Source organism: Lissotriton helveticus, chromosome 4_1, assembly GCF_964261635.1.
Source record: "Lissotriton helveticus chromosome 4_1, aLisHel1.1, whole genome shotgun sequence".
In the NCBI taxonomy this organism is placed as follows: Eukaryota; Metazoa; Chordata; class Amphibia; order Caudata; family Salamandridae; genus Lissotriton; species Lissotriton helveticus.
Genome location: NC_136063.1, coordinates 1,757,620,918 through 1,757,643,073, shown reverse-complemented (window position 1 = coordinate 1,757,643,073; position 22,156 = coordinate 1,757,620,918).

The following is a 22,156-nucleotide window of genomic DNA, read 5'->3' as shown; positions in this document are numbered from 1 at the left end:
ATATTTGCTCACAGAGTTCACAGAGAATCACATAATAATCATAACATAACTTTAACTAACCTGTGAATGTGAGTAGCATGCAATTTGAAAAATAAATACTAGCACTGTAGAACAAAACAAATAAATAATTGCTCACAGAGTTCCGCAACCTCATTGACCATTAGATCGAGCAGGTCCTGCTCTCTGGTGAGGATGTCGACCCAATGATGAGTCAAATGATGTTCAGTGTGCTGGACCTGTGTGTTCCAACAGACACACCAGCTCACCATCCCACACAGCAGCCAAAGCTCTGGCATGGTATATCCTCTTCCAGGCTTGCCGCCTGATGCCAGCATGGAGGGCAGGTGGCTCTACACGTAAAAAACTAGTGCCTCTGAAAAATAGCAAAGAACTGCACCCCTTGGTAGCATTGGCAACTGCAAGGTAGCCCTGTCTCGACCTGCTCTGCATTGGAGCTAGGTGGGAAAAAAAGAAGAAATAGAAAAAGGAGGGAATTAAAAGAAGAAGAAAGGTAGAACTAAGGAAGTAAAGTGAAACCAAGAAAAGTACAAAAAAACAGCAGAAAAAGAAAAACAATAGACAAAAACGTAAACTACACAAACACAAAGACACACACCAATAAAATAAATGTAAATGAGGGGTTCATGAGTGGGATAGGTGGAGGATTGTGAAGATTTAAGTACAATAGGAAAATCAGACCCAGCATATGCACCGAACAGGAAAGCAAGAGAAACAAAAAGGCTGCTGTGCCCATCCGGCATGAGTGGTGCCGTTCGTGCTAATTTAGCAGTGCCAAAGAATGCATCTCGCTACTGGCATGTAAGAAAGTAGCACAAACAGGTAGAAGAGCATTTCTGCCCGCACATGGAGTTCCGTTGAATCGTGAAGAATTGTTTTGGCATTCTGTGGAATTCCGTGGAGCAAAACTCTGCGAGCTCTGCCCATGAATAGTTTTAAGCAGACAGCATATGCACTTTAGCATTGGTAAGCAGTGGTAAAGTGCCCAAAGTCCTAAAGCCGGAAAAAAGAAGTCAGCAAAACAGGAGGTCAAAAGGCAAAAAAGTCAGAGGAAACCACGCCAAGGATGCCAGGTTTGACAGCTCTGTGTTAATACTATGTTTAAAAACTCCACTAGAAATACAGATAATTGAGGTGGGATGATCTGGAGTGTCAGTAGTGTTGTAGAGTACTCCATACAAAGGAGCTGCTCTACACCTAAATGTCTGAACTGCCCAGAGTTCCCTGCTTTCATTTTTGACTACATTATGCTACAATCTAAGCCTGAAAGGGTACTGTATTGAGTTATACTGTATGCTCCCTTGTGCCTGGACAAATCTATATCTCTCTGATGAGCACTAGTCGGAGTGGAACAAGTGTCAGGGGTACTTTTATTCATTCCAGGCTGGCTTGAGTGGTATTTTACTATTTCAAAGCTGTAATATTGTGCCTGGAGTGGTAAAAGGGTTTTTCATTTTTTCAGCTAGGCATGGATGACAATAGCTAATCCAATGCTAAAAGACTTTGCTATGAAAATGTCAAAAGGCTTTGCCATTTTATAGCTCAGCATGGATGGCACTGGTATAATCCTATGCTTAAAAACTCTGCTTGAAAATCAGACATTTGAGGTGCACAGATTAATAGTATTGGTGATGATGTAGAGTGCTCTATTTAAAGGAATTGCTCTTCAACTAAACCTTGGAACTACTCAGAGCTCCCTGATTCCATATTTGCATAATATTATGCTGCACTTGTGGCCTGAAAATGTATTGTTTTCACGTATACTGGATGTTGCCTTGTGTCTAAATGAAGTTATACCTCGCTGATGGGCTCTAATCAGAGAGAAACATGTCAGGGGTTGCTTTTATTTATTCTAGGTCGGCTGTTATGGTAGTATGCCTCTCTAAAGTTGTAATACTGTGCCTGAAGTGATAAATGGCTTTTGTTATTGTTCAGCTACGCACGGATGGCACTAGCTATTCCTATGCTTAAAGACTTTGCTGTAAGAATGGTAAATTGCTTTGTCACTTTCTGGCTTGGTATGGATTGAGCTGTGATCATACTATGACTAAAAACTCTGCTAGAAAATAAAACATTTTTGTTGAGCATATTTAGGGTGTCTGCAGTGTTGCAGGGTGCTCCATCTAATGGATCTGCTCTCCACCTAAACATGGGAACCACCAAGTGTTTTCTGCTTTTGTTGCATATTTTTTGTGTCACTCTGTGCCTAAAATAGTAATATCTTGACTTATAGTGAGCGCTCACTCGTGTCTGGAGAAAGCATACGTCTCTGATGAGCTCTAACTGCATCTTAGGGATTTATTTTTTTAATTCCGGATTGGCTAGGATGGTATTTAACCAGTCCAAAGCTGTAATACTGTGCCTGGAGTGGTTAAAGGCTTTTGTCATGTTTCAGTTCTCCATGGATTGGGCTAGCTTATCATATGCTTAAAGACTCAGCTGAAAGGTTGTGTAACTTTCTAGCTTAGCATGGATGGCACTGTGCTAATATTATGCTTATAATCTCTGCTAAATAAACAGACATTTGAAGTGAGCTGATTCAGAGTATATATAGCATTGTAGGGTGCTCCAAATAAAGGAATTGCTCTCCGCCTAAACCTGGGAACTACCCAGAGTTTCCTGCTGTGTTTCTTTCATAATTTAGGCTGTATTCTAAGCCTGAAAGGGTATTGTCTAGACTTATACTAGGTGCTCCCTTGTGTCTGGTCAACGCTATACATTCCAAACAAATTCCTATTAGAACAAAACCTGTGTCAATGGTTGCTTTTATTCACTCCAGGTTGGCTTGGATGGTATTTTATCAAACCAAAGCTGTGCTTGAAGAGATAAAAGGCTATTTCCATTTTTCAGCTTGGCGTGAATGACACTAGCTATATATATGCTTAAGGACTTTGCTGTAAAAATCCAAAAGACTTTGTCACTTTCCAGCTGAGGGTGGCGTTGTGTGATTCTATGCTAAAAAAACAGACATGTGAGCTGAGCAGATTCAGAGTGTTGTAGGGTGCTCCATATGAAGGACATGCTTTCCAACTAAACTTGGGAACCACCCAGAGTATCCTACTGGGATATATTTAGCAATATTAATGTGCACAGTTCTCTGTGAAACCTGTAGTTCACAGGTTTAAATCATAATATGATATCTCATTCGGTCCACCTGATCTGTGTATATCATACAGGTAACAAGTTCTATTGCTGGGATCATTTCAGAAACGTCTGCATGTGCCTTGCGTTGCATAATGGGAAAACTTGCTGCGTTCCATTCTTCAGGTTTTGGTTACATTTGTGCTGTTTAGTTGGCTATTGATATTATTTAGTGGCAAAAATAATCTTGCTTACATTGCCTGCTATATATATGATTTTTGTTTATTGTTATAAATACACTTGCACAAATAATACAGTATTACTGAATGATCATGCTTTAACCATAGCCATGATAAAAAAGGTTGCAGCGCAAGTGCTCATATTTATTTCTCTTCCATTGATATCTCACATATGTTCTACATATGTCTTTATTAGGGAGCCCATAGGTGAACTTACTTAAGTCTCAACTTAAGTGACAAGGCAGAATTTCACTTCATTTCCCTTGATATCTAGTTGAATTGGGGTGGTTTGGGATGAACACCAAGCTGGTCTGCCTTTGAATTCTCTTACCTTCACCCAGGACAATCACAGACTGATACAATAGTGGTGATGGAGGGCTAACAATTTTTTTAATATTCTTGCCTCATTTTTAATTTTCAGGAAATGTATGCAGCTATTCACTCAACAGTATTTTATCCTTTTGTCTGGCCCTTCAATCAAAATTACACCAAGGCACACCAAGAAACATCCCCACTTGTGTAAAAGATCACTCCTTTTTTATTTTCCTATCTACCACTGGTTAGTAATATTATTAAAGGTGTAAACTCTTTCTTTCTTTATTTGTTTGTTTGCTTTTTCTTTCCGGATTTCTTTTTCTTGTATTGCCTAGAATCCACCACTGTCTACCCCAACTCAATTTGGGCATGTTTGATTGTTTTTCAAACCCAACATGAATACGTGTACCTGTCAGAACCCCTTTCAGAGGGTCACAGGGCAAGCTGAAGCAACTGAGCCCAACTGTGGGGTTGGAGGCCTTTTCCTCCTGATGTCCCAGATCATGACTCACTATGGGTCCTGAGCAACTAAGCCATGTACGCCTTCAGCAGTTGACTCTCAGGAGTAGCATGGGTCAAGCAGTCCAAGGGATCTTGGAGGGGCGGTAGATGCAGGGGGATGAACACAGGCTCACAACTCAAAATACATTCAATAGATACAATAAATGATTGTCCAGTCAATTACTTTTTTTTATGGAAAAAAAACTTTTGATATTCGGCTACAATGTGTAATAAACATACACAAACAATACACACAGTTCCCTAAAGTAAGGGTATTTTGATTGATATCCAGATCCCTGAATCCCACTTCCCTTTCACTACTGGTAGCGGTTATTCTCCCTTCACCATATGCAACATTCATGGTAGTCTGAGCTCAGAAGCCCCACTCCGATGATTCAACAGTATTCCAGCACCCAAAGTGTATGTGGCAGAACAAGTTTCCCTGTGACCTTCTAGCACTGTGATGAGTCTTATCCGATCCTGCCGGAGTTGTGCTACCGGAGTCCCTGGGAGTCTTTCTCTCCCAGATGTCTTGGAGGGCTACAGCAGCAGTTTGATTATGAATGGCACTCCTGGCTCTGCAGGGGAAGCAGCTACACATCCACAGCACTTCCTCCAGTGAGACAGTAAGTTCCCCTGATCTTCTTCATAGGAGGGGGGACAATCAGTTGGGTTCCAATATTCAGTTGGAGCTCGAGCATGCGCAGGTTACCATGGTGCCCTTTCCTCTCAACAACGGCTGAACCACCCAACGTCCCTTTTTCTTCATGGTGGCCCCCTCTCTCATACCGGGCCTGCAACTTTATTCCACACTTGGAGGATGGATCAGTCTGCAAGACAGTAAGGTTGTCTTCACTTTGGCTCCCTCTGGCATACGTGGATACCGGCTTCACTCCACACAGGAGCTATGACCTGATTGGCATGGAAGTAATCTTTACAGCTGCCCCCTCTGGCATATGGGGTCTACAACTTCAATCCTCACAGGGACAATGACCCAATCAGGATGGCAATAATCTTCACGGTGGCCCCCTCTTGCATAGGAGTCACTTGCTTCACTCTGCACACAGGCTTTGGCATGGCAGAAATCTACATAGCTGCCCTCTCTGGCGTAGTTGGGTCACCAACTGGGATTTCCTGATTGCCTGATTGGTTCAGCAGTCACCTCCTTACACCTCACTTAAGGGGAACCTCTCACCAGGATCAACCACTGGATATCGCTCCCTTCAAGCTCTTTCCTCTTGCGCTCAAGGAGCATTGGTCTTGGCAAGCAGGAAGGCACTGGGGCTCCAGGCTTGAGAGCTGATGGTCTTGGATTTCCCTGGCTGATGTCCCCTCACCCAGCTGTGACTGGTAGACCTTTGCATCCAGTCCTCGTTACAGGCCCTTGCAGAGCTTCTTCCCCTCACACAACCCAATTGGCTGTTTGATAATTGAAAGTTTTGGGGAACTCAAGCTCCCTTTCTTGTAGTCCATTTCCAGACACAAAATGTGATTTCGTGTATGAGTCTTTGACCTTTTGAGGTGCCCACTCCCCTGCTATTCTTCTAGAAAGCTTTCTGTCACAGCAGGACCGACTCCAAATTTGATAGCCCCAAAACACAGGCCATATAAGTGACTAGTGGTTCACACCTGGATATCGGCCACACTGATAAGTGCATTTGTTTACCCCAGGGCCCTAGCCTACTATTCATGATTCTCTTATCAGCCCCTGAGAGGTGCCCAATCCCGTCTTCCCTGATTCAAAGAGCACCCTTTGAAGTGTACTAAAGGGCCTGGCTCTTCTGTCTCTAATTTGCGTCCCACCCAGTTTAAAGGATTGCAGCAATCCACAAATCTGTCTGGGGAGGTTCCTCTAATGTCACATGCTCCTCCAACAGGTCTAAATCTCCCATAATGGAACCCAGAGTCCTTCATTTATTACACATTATTCATAGGAACACATATACACAGCACATGAACGCAACCTCATATGTATGCTTCATAGCACTACCTACCAACTTGATGTAGGCCTTGGGTGAGTTAAGCAGATAGCAACAGAACTGTACATAGGGAGCCTGTAAGCCTCACTCCAGTGACACAGGTAAAAATACTTGTTCACTCCTACTGATCACTACATGGCATGCTGCCACCACAACGTCCATAGTATTTAACACCTGTTAAAGGCAGTAGCCTTTCATCATCCTGAGGATAGACTTTTGGGCACAGCCCTTGTTCAACAGAACTCAGTCAGTGAACTAGCACTATGTCATAGCGCAGGCGAATAATATGTGTTCCTTCATGCCAATAAAAATCAGTACCAGGGATCCAGACATCAATGCAGCTCGATTACTCAGGGCAGGAGTGCGTGCATTTTACCATCAGAACCTGGATTTGCTAACTGTAAGTGCACAGGTCATGTGTGAAAACAAAATGAAACCTATGCAAACCTTTTTGAACCTAAAACTTTATGGGTAATCTCCACTTTCCCAAGGCCCTGTTCCCGAGTAACTCATGGAGACACCTCTGTACCCACTCACAACATTAAAATTTAAACTGTGGAAATATTTCTGAAGATTATTAGTCTGAGAAAGTGGCATATTTACCATTGGGACAGCAGGTGCAGTGGCACTGGTGCTAAGCACCCCGAGCGGCCTATTGCCTCCTGATAATGATAATTGCTGTATAATATCCCACCAACAGTAGCCATAGAGACTATTTTCCATCCTTGAACCAGGGGCCATGACATCCTTGTGCGATACAGGTCTGAGATGAGTTTCCACCATTTGCATCCACACATGTCTCAAACTCAGAGGCGGATTGACACTGCGGGCACTCGGGCATGAGCCGAAGGGCCTGTGTCTCAGTGCACTCTGTGGGCCGGTTTTTCCCCCTTTACCAGTCCACAGAGAGCACTGACCGGGAGAGGAAAGCAGCTTCGCTGTGCGGCCGGCCGTTCAGCATTGATCAGCTGTGGCCTCTCCTTGACCCCCTGCCCTGCCAAGCAATCATGCTGATGGTGGGCTCAGGAGGGGCGATTGTGTGCCAGAATAGGCCTCGGAGGGGGCCAGGTGTTGCTCAGGCCTATGAGCCATTTTCACCTCGGTCCCCCTGGGGCCCACGCAGCCCAGAAACAGTGCTTGCATTAGTCCTCGCCCACTGCCCTTATTCAGGGTATAATGGGTGAGGAAGAATGTGTTTCACTATGGGGGCCAGGTGATGTGGGGAACTTGCACCATCTTCACCTTAGCCTCCCCCCCACACCCATGGATGGCCCAGAAGCTGTGTTTTTGCTTTAGCCCCTCTCCTGCCACGCTTCTGTGCGGGGAGGTTGGGGAATAATTTTTTAATAGAAAGGGGCCTCGCTGTTTTTCAGGTGCTCCTCCGCTGGAGGGCTGGGGAATAATTTTTTAATAGAAAGGGGCCTCGCTGTTTTTCAGGTGCTCCTGCACTGGAGGGGTGAGGAATTATTTTTTAGGAGAAAGGGGCCTTGTTGTGTTCAGATGGCCCTGTGCTGGAGGGCTGGGGAATAATTTTGTAATAGAAAGGGGCCTCGTTGTTTTCAGATGCTCCTGCGCTGGAGGGCTGGGAATAATTTGGTAATACAAAGGGGCCGGGCTGTTTTTCAGGTGCTCAGCTTGTAGGACATTGTCACCTTGGCCCTGTGTCCTTCCCAAATACAATATCCTCCAACTTACATTTCCTTGTGTGTTTCATGAAAGGGCACGCCCGCGAATATGGGCCACGCCCGCGAATGTGGGCCATGCCCCGTAAATGTGGGCCACTTTTCTCGTCAGTACCCGGGCCAAATTGTGATCCCAATCCGACCCTGCTCAAACTTAAAAAAATTATAACGAATTTCTTCTTTATTTTGTATGTAACGGGAACCTAGCCAGTGAATTTAGCCGTCAGGAAAATAAGAATGGGAAAATTGTATTACGCAACCTATTATGGCCCTGCTAAATAAACCGGAGGTCACACGTCAGCCTGCCCACAGTTTTCTAAAGTGTTAAATCGTTTTCCAGGTGAAACAACATTGTGTAGCACTGCAAACGTTTCACAAAACATGTAACGCTTATTAACTACCACAGTTCGTTAATGTTATTTTCTGTTGCACGCCTTAAGTCAGTTTATGTATCAAGAATTTGCAGCTCAATCTAATGTGTGGCTAATTAAGAAAATAATGAAGTAATGCCGGGAACGGTTACGAGTAGATTGTGACATTCCCAGCAAAGCAATCATAGGAAGGTGTCACTCCCGAAAATGTGATTACTGTACTTAATTAGTGTGAGCATTCGACGATATGAAGAAATGTTTCAATTGAAACCGTTTGGGGCCACACGAACTTTTTCGTTGTTCATCTACCACACAGTAAAGAGCGGTTGCCTGTCATATCTATATGAATCAATACATTTTCTCGATTTCCTTTGATAAACCATATTTAGTAGGCTTATTTGATACAATGCACGCTAGTTTCATTAATTTGAACATTTCTGCTAAGCAAAGTGCAAATGTGCAGTATTTTACATGTGATGTCTTAGCGCTCCATCCAGTAGCGGGGCACGATTGGCAACGTTTTTTGGCCTGCAGCTGAGACATATGGATGTGACTTCATGTAACGGCTCTTGTGGGAATTAGAATTGATTCACACAAATATAAGAGTCAGAAGAGGTGTTATTTACGGGCGCACATCTCGCAGAAGTCTCCATCCAGTCTTCAACATTGTAAGTGACACTTGGCTAACTAGAATAGAATAGAATACAATGTAATTTGAATAGTTGAGAAGTGAATGAAGAATGCACATCGTGGGTCTATGATCTTCCAAAGTTAACTAAGGGTTGTAATGATTCAAACACACTTGAATTGTTAAACTCACATCATCATGTTTAAAGCGTAAATAGGACCGAGAGCGAGATGAAATATTATTCTTGTGAGGGTATATGAAGGAAGGGAATGAATTTGTTGTAGCAAAGGAAATCTGAAGAAAATGGCTAATTTCCTAACCCTGTTCACTCCATTACTTATCATTGACGGATCATTCACTAATGTAATGTTACAGAAATCATGTGTGTGCTGCTTTCACTTGTCTGTTAGAAGCTTATGAAGTGGGAATTGTTGATGTATCCCATTTGAAACAAAGATGTTTAACCCATGGCCGGTATAGTTCAGAACAAGTGATCATAACTTTGCAATTCTCTTCACCAGAAGAACTATTTTTCTTATGTACATGAGAAGGAGCAGCTTGCATCTTAAAAAGCTACAATAACATCATCTTCATCATCACCTCCTCCAAAAACACAGAAGACAGGGATCTGGCTTAGAGTGTGGAAGTTGTAAGACATCTACAAAAAGGGGCAGATGTCCATTTTTTCCCTACATAGAAGCCTATTACGATGTTGGTCTGACTCACACTCATAGGGGAAACAGGACCGACGCCCAATTACGATGAAACCGCACATGGAGGCATATGTACAAGCCCCTATTGCCACTACAACGTCACTTTTTCCAACGTTGTGGTGGCGATAGGGGCTTAGCCTTATTTACAAGGCAGAGTTAAGCCACTTAACGTGGCTTAAGGCTGACTTGTAAATAAAGCCCCTTTCACTCTAAGGTTAGCGTGAAAGGGGTGGGCAGTGGGTGTTACAGTGGGCATTCCACCGCAACACCCATTGATTTTGACACTGCCCCCTATGTACAAGGGCAGCTTACATTGGAGGCAGAGCCAAAATTAAGACCAGGAAAAATCTGGTCTTAACTTGGCGAAACGAGGAGAAATGCATTATTTCTCCTAATTTTTGCTTTTTCCATGTGGGCATCCTTGTGCAGCACACATTGAAAAAGCAAATTGCCATGGATTGTTTATGCACAGGAAGGTCCCCGTTCCTATACATAAACAATCTGTAAAAAAAATGCTGTTTTGTGACTTTCATGTGTGCTGCATGAAGCAGCTGCATGAACAGCACACATACAAATGACAAAATGGCATTTTAAGACTGTTTATGCGCCGAAAGGAACACCTTACTAACATAAACAATCCTCCCCTGCACGCAGACACCCTTGCACTATGGTGCAAGGGTGTGCCTGTGTTGGCGCTACACTGCTAACAACGGAGTAAAATGCCATCCATATGGATTGCGGGCCGGTTCCGACTGGCTGACATGATCCTTGAGCCCGTCGGAAGCCAACCGAATGACCGGCCGGTTTAAATTGCGACTGGCTTTATTATAATCAGTCAGTCGGACCTGAAACCAACGATGTCAGTCATAAAGCCTCCAACCTAAGGTTGAGGGTTTTACGACGGACATCATAATTGGCCCCATAGTGTGCATAGAAATATTTGCACAATAAATGGGGACGCCAGGCTTCTAACAATTTTTGGTGGGTGAACTGTATCTACCAAACTCTAAGTCATGATGTGCCTGTGACTGCTAGTGGAAAGCAACACTAGGTAGACAGCAGAATCTGTCTTCCCTGTTGACTCTCTGTTTGTCACAGAAAGAAATCAGAAGAAACATTAGAAACAACAATAGAAAAAGTGTTGAACTTTGTTATGCCTCTAAACACAGTCTGGAACCAGCAAAGCCATCACTGTGGCCATACACAAAAAGAACAAATCGTCTATGTTTTTTTGTAATGTAAGAAGGCATGACCAAGATGACAGCCTCCTACAACAACAATAATAATAATAAATCTTTATTCAGGAGCAATCTAAACCATAACAATTACAATCATGCAGTAAAAAAAATCATAATTACAAATCCAATTAAAAGTTACGCTAAAACACTGCACATACAATTTAATTTCAAAATCAAGATAAAACGCCACTTATATTCATTGGTGATTAAAAAAGTGTAAGACAAAGCAGTGCTAAAACACAGATGGCCATTCCATGGTTAGTCAAGACTAGATAATCTGGATCTGTTGGTGCCCGCAGGAAACTTATCATTGCACAGAGTGTGAGTTCCATAGGCAACAGCTGCAGATACATAAACACCTCTCTGGCTTGCATACACTTCAGGCTCTTTAAAAGGTGGTGAAGAAACAGCTTTCTTGGGAGGGTAAATTATTTAAACAGAAGGACAAAATGTAGCGTTTCCTGTGGAGACCTAGAGGCGCAGCCACAGGATCCTCCCATGTTTGTGGGGGGAAACCAGACGAAGATACAAAAAGGTGGTGAAAAAGGTGAAACCTAAAACGGGTGTTTAAAAATCTATCAGTTGCACTTATAAGGGTAGAGAGGTCATTTTCCCTGCCCTGAGTTGTCTTTAACAAGGCATGTTTTCTCAGAGGGCAAAAGTATATATCAAATATAGTTATTTTATAATGTTAAGGTCCTGAGGCCTTACAGTGTCACATGAGTAAAAGATATCTGGCCTACCTAGAGCAAACAATTACTCTTTTCCATAACGTAGCCAGGGAATTTGAAAAGAAAGCTCTAATGACAGGCAGGCTGAGATAATCAGGCAATTTAGGTCCTGGTTCGCACTAGACCATATTTTTACCCAACACAATGGAAGCTTAACTGCCACCTGATCGGCTAAAAAATAAACACTCAGCTTTTCTTATACTGTATAGGCCGGGGTACTTTGAGGGACCCGCAAGATCCGACGCAAAAGCTTGTTTTGGGTCAACTGTAACTTGTTTGCTGCAATATACCCCAATGCTTCACTACCATATAGAACATTTGAGATGCATACAGACTGGTACAATTGTAAAATCACTTCTGGTACCCAAGATCCCAATCTATGGGCATAGCAGGCGATGGTGCCTATCAATTTGTTCAGATCGCTCAGCTTGCTCTCCAATAATGTTTTCAAATTACATTTTTCATCCAATAGAATTCCCAGATACAGGAAGGCCGGGACCTTCGCTAGAGTGTGAGAGCCCCCTTTAAAAGTTTTCGACCTGAGACCCAGAGGGCCAACTTCCAAAACGTATGACTTTGTCAAGTTGACTGACAGGTCCAGTCCATCCATAAAAACAACAAACCAGTCAATTAAAAACTGCAGCCCAGGGCTGTAAGAGCCATAAGCACTGCATCGTCAGCATATAGTAAGACTGGCACAGATTTCCTGCCAACTCTGGGGCAATCAACTGTATTGCCAGGAAGGCAGCTTCTAAACCAATTATGTAAGTGGTGAATAAAAAATGGGCTTGAATGCAGCCTTGGCTAACCCCGAGTGCAATTAAAGCCTTCAGTGAGGCTCCTGGGGGTTAATCTTACTGCCTCTGTTGTGCAGGCATGAAGCCTCATTAGTAGAGATACAATGGAGGGATCAGCGCCACAACTTCTTTCCAGTTAACCCGATCAAAGGCAGACTTAATGTCCATAAAATCTAAAAACAACACTCCTGGTTGAGCAACCATTTTTCTATTTATTATTAAACAGAGATTGAGACATTGGTCGATAGTTGACTTGCCCGTGCGAAAGCCAAACTGGACCTCAGATATTATTTGATTAGTGTCCGCCCATGAGGAGAGTCTAGTTAAGAGGACCCGACGCAACACCTTTAAGTACGGCAACAGTTAGGGAAATAGGGCGTTAGCATTGCAGGTTGACTTTATCCCCCTTTTTATAAATTGGAATAGTGGTGGCCGTTGACCAGGAGGGCAACATCGCTTTCTTCGCTACTGCATTTAACACCAGTGTCAAGACCAGGGCCCAAACTTCAATGTTGTCTCGGAAGCGATCTGGGGGGAACCATCAGGGCCTGGTGCCTTGTTCTGAGACAAAGACTCAATGCCTCTGTGAAGGCCCTCTAGTGAGAAAGTAACTGGTGAGACTGCTGGGCTAGGACCATTATCTATGCGAGATCCTTCGAGAAGGCCAAAATTATATACCCAGCAAAATGGATGAACCACTGTTCTGGGATGATGACAAAGGACAGCCCTGATGGCTCCGAGAAGGAGGGGCTATTTATAATGTGCAAAAAGAGTGTGGAATACCTCAATTGACTAGCTTTCATTAGATCAGCCCATGCCTGTTTAAGTAATTGATGCCTGGGTTCTTTCAGGGCCCCTTTATAATTTTGACAGTACTTTGCCACCCATTTCCTGTTATGAGGTGACTGTTTCAGGGCTTTTTACAGATGACTTAGGGCCCGGGAGCACTTGGATCAAACCATAAACGGTAAGCCGGGCAATGCCCAACCACCGGGGTTGGTAATAGACCAGAAACCCACTGAGCCTTGGAGGCAAAAGAACTTAAAACATCCTCGCCAGGAGTTAAAAGGTCCAAGCAGCTGAGTATTTCCTGTTAGCAGTCAGCAAAAGACTAGGATTGAAAGCCTTAGGGTCTATTTGCAACCAGCATAAATGCCTACCCTGGTCAGTGGGGGTTAAGGCTCCCCAGGGCGTTCGGGGGACCTCGGGTGGTTCCCTACACACTCCATGACCTGGGTCAGCAGGTTATGGTCACTATAGTAGCTATGTAAAATATTGAACGAAACAGCAGAGCAACACATGCAAGCAGATACGAAAATGAAGTCAATAATCATGGCGGATCCCCTTTCTTTATCTGTTGGAGGGATTTGAGGATTAGACCACGTTATCAACTGATCTAAGGCAAAAACCGAATTGTGCATGTTTAAGAAGTTATTTATCTCCTCCATTTCCATGGTATGCTTCAGGTGCAAGTTTTCCGAAGTCGGACAAGGTTGTGTGGTAGGTGACAGGTGTAAAAAAAAATTGGGCACAGGTGACAATGAAAATTCCCTGCCAGGATAAGATTCTCATTCCCGAGGCCCTCTCCCTTTAATCTAAGGCGCCACTTAAGTCTATAAAATTAGAGGTCCGACCCTGCCCCCTATTTGCATTACTAGAAAATAATTACTACCATGGGGTGAGCTCTCCGAATGCGTAATATTATGCCCTGGAACATATGGGAGACCCACTTCATGATCTGCAACATACCACAATACTCGAGAGCTACAAAAATAATGAGACCCCTCTCGCTATACCTACACTAGAGCCCATAAGCCTTGGGCTCCTCCCCTCATGCACTGCAAAAAAGGAAACCTGAGCTGGGCTGAGCAGTGGGGCATCAAACCTATAAGTATCCCACCTAGTATATCGGGTGTTATCAAATCTAGACAGAGAAAGAGAGAAACAAAAAACAGGAGTGCATAGGGTATCTACTGTGGCTCTGCGCTACTCAGTGCGAGAAGAAAAAAAATCATTTTTTTTAAAAATAACCCTCACATTCTAGTAATGTCTTGCTTCATCATCGGGTTCACCCTTACTCCTAAAGGTCAGGGTGGGCTCAACCATCTTCCAGGGAGCTCCTATGGAAAAAGGTGACCAGGGGGCTTATCTAAAGACTAAAAATACCTCTGCTTCTCCAAGGATTCCCGTTATTGTCGGAGAAGTCAGGGAAGGTTAAAAATATAATTGTTGGCACTAAGAACTCAATGTCCTATGACCCTACATTATACTGACATATTTCAGCCCTACTCTAAGGCCTAATCAGGCCCAGGGCTTTCATCAGCGTAATATAATAATACCTCCTTGGATTGTGCAGTGGATAATATTATCCTGTATATAAACACTTAACCATGTAACATTGTATATGCTGGGGCAATAAAAATACATGCCCTCTTTTAGTCCCGTTAGTGTCCAAACCACAGTAGTAAGGTAATTATATGTCACAGGAGAGGCAGGGGTCGCCCTGTAGTCACACTTTCACCAAGGGTCCTCCCCGGGTTCTCGACTATTTCGTTCCGCATCTCCCGGATTGTGGATCTGCAGAGGTAGCCTGAAAAATCTACTGCGAGACTCGAACGACCGGATCCGAGCATGGGGGTGGCTGCCACATTGGAGCAAAATTGCAGCTGTGGTTACAGAGATGGAGAACAGTGTGGACCTTTTAGCAGTGAGCAGTTCCAAAGAGGGGAATGGCTACTGCTGGATAGAAAACAGCGGTCCCTCATTACATGGCGATGCACTTGAGACTGGCTAATCTTAATTATCAACGCTGTGAAATTCTAATGCTGTGCTTATCAACATCAAGTCAAGTGAAGACGCACTCAAAAGCCAGATCAGAATCACCATCACCATCAGAATCAAATTAACAGAGTTATCAGAAAACTAGGATTTTTTGCTATCAAGTAATATTACCAAACTCCAAGAAGATCTTAGGTAATTCTCACACAAATGTGTCTATACTTACATCAAAGACGATTACAAAAAGAAATAAAACTCAGATGCAGACTCTACAGGGAGAAGTGTCTCAGGGTCAACATCCATAGATTTGGATGATTGGGCCAGTGATAATTCCAAAACAAATAGGAATCAAAGGTAGAAACACAGACAACAAAGAGGAGGTTACTTCAATGCCACGTACCATCCACCACAGATGATGTTCTGGTCAGGAAATTTCAGACCTCAACCATTCCCAGGCCCTCCACAACCTCAGCATGTATCATTTTTTCAACCCTATCAAAATGTTTTTAGGGAGAGGTGGTAGGAGAGGGAGATGAGGGAAAAGAGGTGTAAGACCAGTCCAAAGGGACAAATAAGAAATGGAAGGAGCCAACACACGGAGTCAAACCCAGGACCTTCAGAAACCAGGCCAGAGCAACCTATGAGCATGGTAGTTGATCTCTCTAATGAAGAAGTGAAAAGGGATGAACTAGCAGTTTTGAATAAAGAACTTGCTTTTGTCACCACTACAGACTAGGACAAATTTAAGATGAAATGTGTACTGGCAAAATTCTTTAGAACATTTCAAATAAAAGTGTTCTTCCAAGACAAAACCACAGTGGACAATCAACATTCAATCCTCCTCCCACCACATTAACTCTGAAGTGTGAGCCTTTGAAGAGGCAGTAATAAAAGATACAGAGGCACACAAGCCTAATAAAAATGTATACCGTAATCTGAATAGAAATGAGACTGCGAATGTTGGGTCACCTGGTGATTAAACCAGCAGAAAAGGGTAGCACAATTAGCATGTAGAACAAAGAAGACTACAGAAAATCCTGCCTTACCCTTCTACATGACAGGAACTACATAACCCTTCAATCAGATCCCATTAGCCAGATACAATAGAAGATAAAAAAACTTGATGGAGGAGACAAGTGAAAATGGATGGATCGTAAAGAAGGACAACACTTCCTGATCACATCTGAACCCAGGATGCCCTGCTTTTATACAACTATGAAAATCCACAAGAGCAGAATGACCCCACCAGGAAGACACTAAGGGGCTTATTAGGATGGCGGGCAGACTGAAGCCCACCCACCACCCTAGCGGTTCTGGGAAATTAGGAAGCGACCCCCACCCTGGCAGTAGCATTCCACATCTTCAACATTGCGGCGAGTGCTGCCATAGGCAGCACTCGCCCCAATGCCAAAGAGGCATGCTGTGCATCGCCATGCACAACGTGACAGGCACCGCGTGGTGCCTGCCACCTTGTGCATAACAATGAAGGGTGGTTAGGTACCCCAGAAGTACAGCCCCCACCCCCTCAGGGGCCCGCAACAGGCCCCCAAAGCAATTACAGCCAGCCTTCACATGGCGGCATCGCCACCATGGAAAGGACTTGTCAACCCGTCAACATAATATGGTCACCGCCACCATGTTATGCCCCAGTTCCGGCCAGCCGGCAATCGTCCGCTGCGGTACCCCCGCCATGCAAATGTGGTGGGGTGAATCATATTGTGATGGCGGGCGGATCGCCACTGCCAGCCAGACAGTGGCGATCCGCCCGCTATCATAATGACACCCATAGTGTCTGGCATTGGATCAGTGCTAGAACCACTATCTAAATATACAGATTGGTTCCTGAGATCTTTAGTAACACAGGCCAGATTCTACATCAAAGACATCAATTATTTCTTGACCATACTACAAAAATTAGAGCCTGACCCCTAAAATGAGACACTGCTATGTCTCGATGTCACAAAAGAAACAATTGATGGGACTTAATGCTGGACAGTGCAAACATTCACCCCCAGTCAAAAGGATCTGGGTTTAATCCATAATTATTTGGCTCACCACACCACCCCAGTTTGGGCGCAGCCATATGCAAATCAGTCTTGGCCCTGTTCCTTATGGGAACAGTCCAGCCTGAACTGCCAAGCCAGGTACTCCCTGGACCGAAAACAAGAATCCTGGGACTGGTTTCAGGGCATCACCCTTCATCAGCCAGGCTAGCTTGAATCCTGTGGTGTAGTGAGCACGGGACCCACGTCTGGGCATTATACACAAGCATCCCACAAGAGAAAAGCCTATTACTTGAACAAGATTGGAGATAGGCAGCTCCTATTATCTGAATTAAGGATCTAGCAAAACTGGCACTTACAGAAAACTTTGTTGCCTTTGAAAATCAGATATACTTACAACGTCAAAGCACAAAAAGAGCACACAATATCGCTAGAGAGGCTCTGCTTGAAACCAATGCCAAAACAGACACCAAATCTTTGATTTTTGTGAGTACGTATAACTCCTCATAAAATATGATCAAACGGATTATAAACAAGCACTGGTGGATCCGGTCGTCATACCAATTGTCCTTTGAAAAACCACTCTTTTCCTTAAAAAGAAATAGAAACATAAGAGACAGACTCGTGCACAGCAACACTTCACAGGGGAGCAGTGATCGTCACACCACTTTATGGGACCTTCCTCCTGTCAAAGGACATTATCCATGTGTAAACTGCTCAGTTTGCCCTCTAACTTCTCACACTAAAATGATTGACCTAGGGCTTACAACCCCGTGGGAATAGAGAATTCATACTAACTAATAGCAACAAAACTAACAGCACATTTCCTGGAGAAAAACCACAAAGACACAGAGGTACACTGGTCCATTATTGAGAAACTAACATCCAAAATTGGAAACAACAGAATACGCCTTATGCAAGGTTGGGTGTATAGATTGAAACACATAAAAAGAGATTTAATGATGAAATCCCATGGAATCAGTTGAGCACTGTGCTCTAAACAAGAGGACACCATCTCCAAATTAGTTGCCACCCTACTAGCAAACGTGCGCCATCAGACAGCAGCACACCCAATAGGCACTACCCCACAACCACCACCATAGGTGTGAGACCATGAAATAGCGAGGTATATAACATTGACAGACTTATAATATATATGACATAAATTCTTTCCTAACGTTTGATATATCCAATATTACTGCCTAGACCCGCTCCAATGCATAACAAATGGCCAAACAATGATATGACGCTGAGCTTTAATAAAATAAGGATAATTTCCCAGTAAACATATGTGTTGTGGAATATAAACTTACATTTGTTACTGTTAATAGTTTTCTATTGACTTTCCATACGCTGTATCCAACAAACCTAGTGCTGCTTGCAGAAAAAACCATACCCTCTCCACAGTACTACCTTTCCCATAATTCCATTGCCCAGACGTGCAATCGGTCTTAGAGCAATTTTCATTGCTTAAATAATCCAAGTTGCACTTCACATTTCGATCCAAAAAAACGTGCTGACACGAACAGGCCTGTCTCATCATAGGGAGCGAGCCCCAGCTCTCTGCCTACCAACGCCTGAGACGAATGCAAGGCATGGCACCTGATTCCAATTGTGTCCCGTCCAGTCCGGCTGGGCCCGGAGGGTATTTATCGCAGCCCTCTGTATTCACTCCTCTTTGCAAGCAGGGGCGCTGAGCCGACTGTAGGAAATAAGACAAGACGGGACATTAGATGAAGTAAGTCTTAGGAAAATTGATGTGTAACGCTGATAATTAACCAGGGTTTTTCTGTTTTGTAGTGTGTAATTTCATAACTATGCAGTCCTCACCATGCCCAATTTGATACTTTATCCCATAACTAATTCTTAATGCAACTTTTACTGCCATTTCGACAGAGTTTGACTACAGGTCTGCTCAATCAAGCCCTTGTGGCATCACTTGTCCCACATGCTTTGGGTGAGTGGCTTCCATCCAATAATAATACTTAGAAACATGTCTCTGGACACTAGCCTGGAATTTTGTCCTTCGTATTGTCATTCATCAACGTTAATTGATGACTTCTGCATGGTAGCCAAATATATTTGTTCAGAATAATCTTACCTCACAAAGTGCAAGGTATGAATAGTATATATGTGTGAACCATGAGGATAAAAAAAATATATCCGCTGTTCCACACATGGTGTTATTAGCACTATGTGTTTGTTTGCTTTCGTTATAAGTGTGCATGTGATCACAATCAAGTGTGTTTTTCATCACATGCACCCACACCATCATGCAATAGTTTGGTACCGATTGAGCCGTATGCCGTTGGGATTCCACCCTAGTATCAGTTGCATGACCTTCTCAAGCCACTTACTCTTTATATTGCACATTCTTTTTCAGGTAATACCAACAGCAGCAAGTATTAAAAGTTTTGTGCATGGTAAAATGCAAACCCACTCAAATATCCATACGTTAGACACGTCAATGGGGGGAGTAAGCTCTTAACTAACCCACCTTGATGAAAGCCCAGGACCCCAGACCTCAGACAGGCCAGTAGAACAGGGCTGACACATATTGGTGTTCTAGGGTCATAGGACCATTACATCCTTACCCCCTTATTGTGTTCTAGTTTGAACCTTCTTGCCCAACCCTCTAATAAAGGGATAATTTGGTTTGGGTGAGGAATTTTATCTTTAAAGTTATGCCCCCTTACAAAACTTCTTCAAAAAAGCTCTCTGAAATATGGTCGAGACCACCCTGACCTTTAGGAGTCAGTGTAGATGATGAAGCATGCCACTTCTAGAGTGGGTGAGGGTTGTATAAAGAAAAGGGTTCTTTTTCCTTTCCCACTTCAATAGGGGTTGTGTAGAATTGCGGCGTATCACTGGTTCTGCATAATCCTTCAGGTAGGATTATGCAGAACGCTCCAGAAGGGGTACTTTTTGGTTAGTAGTACTACTGGATAGGTGCCTATAGGAAGGTGATCCGCCTGATTGATGAATAAGGGTTGCCATGCTCTTGGGACTGCAGACTGGTGTCTGATGTGTATGTGGTTGAGGCCCATGATGCACAGCGATGGACTGAGAGGGCACCTGGCAGGGCCCTAATGGAAAGGTCCGAGGTCTTGATAACTTACAAAGTGAATCCCCCCCCCCCCTTTTAGCTTATCCCCGGAATACCTTCATCAAAGGAGAGCAGCTTCACATTGCCCTAATAAACCTCCTTGACTGCTCTAAATTCTGCTCACAAGCTACCCGAGACACATTATGCCTGCACTTTTGGACTTCCTGGGAAGCACCTCATCCCCTTGTAACGAGGGGGATACCGGGGTGGCTCAATTACAGGGTCTCAAACTATTGGGAAAAGCTGTGTGCCCAGTCCTAGTTCAGATTACCCCTGCATAGCACATTGGGACACAATGAGCCATGTTCTGGCAGACCACTGTGAACATGAACTCTGTGGTAGACACATAACACTTGCTCTTCTGAAAGCAATAGCTGACCACCAGGCCTGACCTTCCCCTTCTTGTGCACGTTAGTCACCCTTATAGTAGGCTCGAGGTACCCCCTGCGCAGGGTGCTGTACATAAGGACGGCAGGACATGTCCTAGTGTGGGTGACATTTCCTGGTAGTGAAAGCCCAGCAAGTGGTCATTCACTATGGAGGGGCTATCTTGCCCAATAGGTTAGAATGGGGAAGGCTGCGTTTAATGGTTACCCACCTATCTTCCCATAGGATCAAGATACAGAGTCGGAGTCTCGTACCCCTGAACTCGGAATTCGATAACGCATCTTTTAGGCTGGATGGTTTTAGAATTCCGTGTTTGAGGACAGCACTGTTAGAAAGTGGTTGTTCTCGTGTTCAACCGTTCCCTGTGCATCGGCTTGTTGTGTGTATTGACCTCAGGGTTTGTGAGTGATTTGGTCTGGTGTGAAGTACGTGACCCCTGGGAGGACTGAATAGGCCAATCGAAACCTAGAGTGGTCGGAGGCATGGCGCCCGGACCTGAATAGGGCTGTGCCTGCGTCCCCGCGAGCTGTATCCACCTCCTGCAGTGTGTCTGAGGACCCTAGCACACCTGCATAACCCCGAACTGGTTCGAACTGGGTTCCCAGACCCCTCACACATAGGATCAAGATACAGAGTCGGAGTCTGGTACCCTTGAACTCAGAATTCGATAACGCATCTTTTAGGCTGGATGGTTTTAGAATTCCGTGTTTGAGGACAGCACTGTTAGAAAGTGGCTGTTCTCGTGTTCAACCGCTCCCTGTGTCTCTGCTTGTTGTATGTATTGGCCTTCTGGGTTTGTGAGTGACTAGGCCTGGTGTGAAATGTGTGAACCCTGGGAGGACTGAATAGGCGGATCGAAACCTAGAGTCGTGGGAGGCGTAGCGCCCGGACATGAATAGGGCTGTGCCTGCCTCCCCCCGTGCTGGCTCCACCTCCTGTGGTGCATCTGAGGCAGAGGCACACCTAAAGTCAAATTTCAGAGGGGGCTAAGAAAAAATTTCGTGGGGGGCTGATTCTTCAAGTAAAAGGCAGAGTGGAGCTGCAGGGGGCCTTAGAAGGGGTTAGAACCATCAAAGCCTCATTAACAAGCAAAAGGTCTTTAAAAGACCTGTGAAGTACCCGGGTGAGGCTGTGTGTGCGCCCAGGAAGCTGTCTCATCCTGGGCTGCCACACACGACGGGGGACTGAAGCCCTCTGAGTCCAATGGGCATTGCACGCCTGGTCTGAGGATCCAGGCACACCTGCACAAAGAGAAGACGACAGGCCCTGGCAGAGGGCACCCCGAACTGGTTCAAACAGGGTTCCAAGACCACTCACACAAAGAGATCAAAGCGTTTATGGGGTATAAGTACACCAACCGAAACCCCAGAGAATTAGACAAGTCTGAATTGACTGCCTTCGTGATCGAGAGGGATCCCTGCCGAAGAGCAACAACTTAAGAGACTCAGGAGAAGACTGCCCTTGCTGTGTGTCTGGGGTTCGCCTGCAGTTTATTGTTGCCATTGAGGAGTGGACAAAGGGACTCAGCTGTGAGTTGTGTCCCTCTACTTGAAGACAGACTTTGCTGAAGTGCAGGTTCCGGCTGAAGG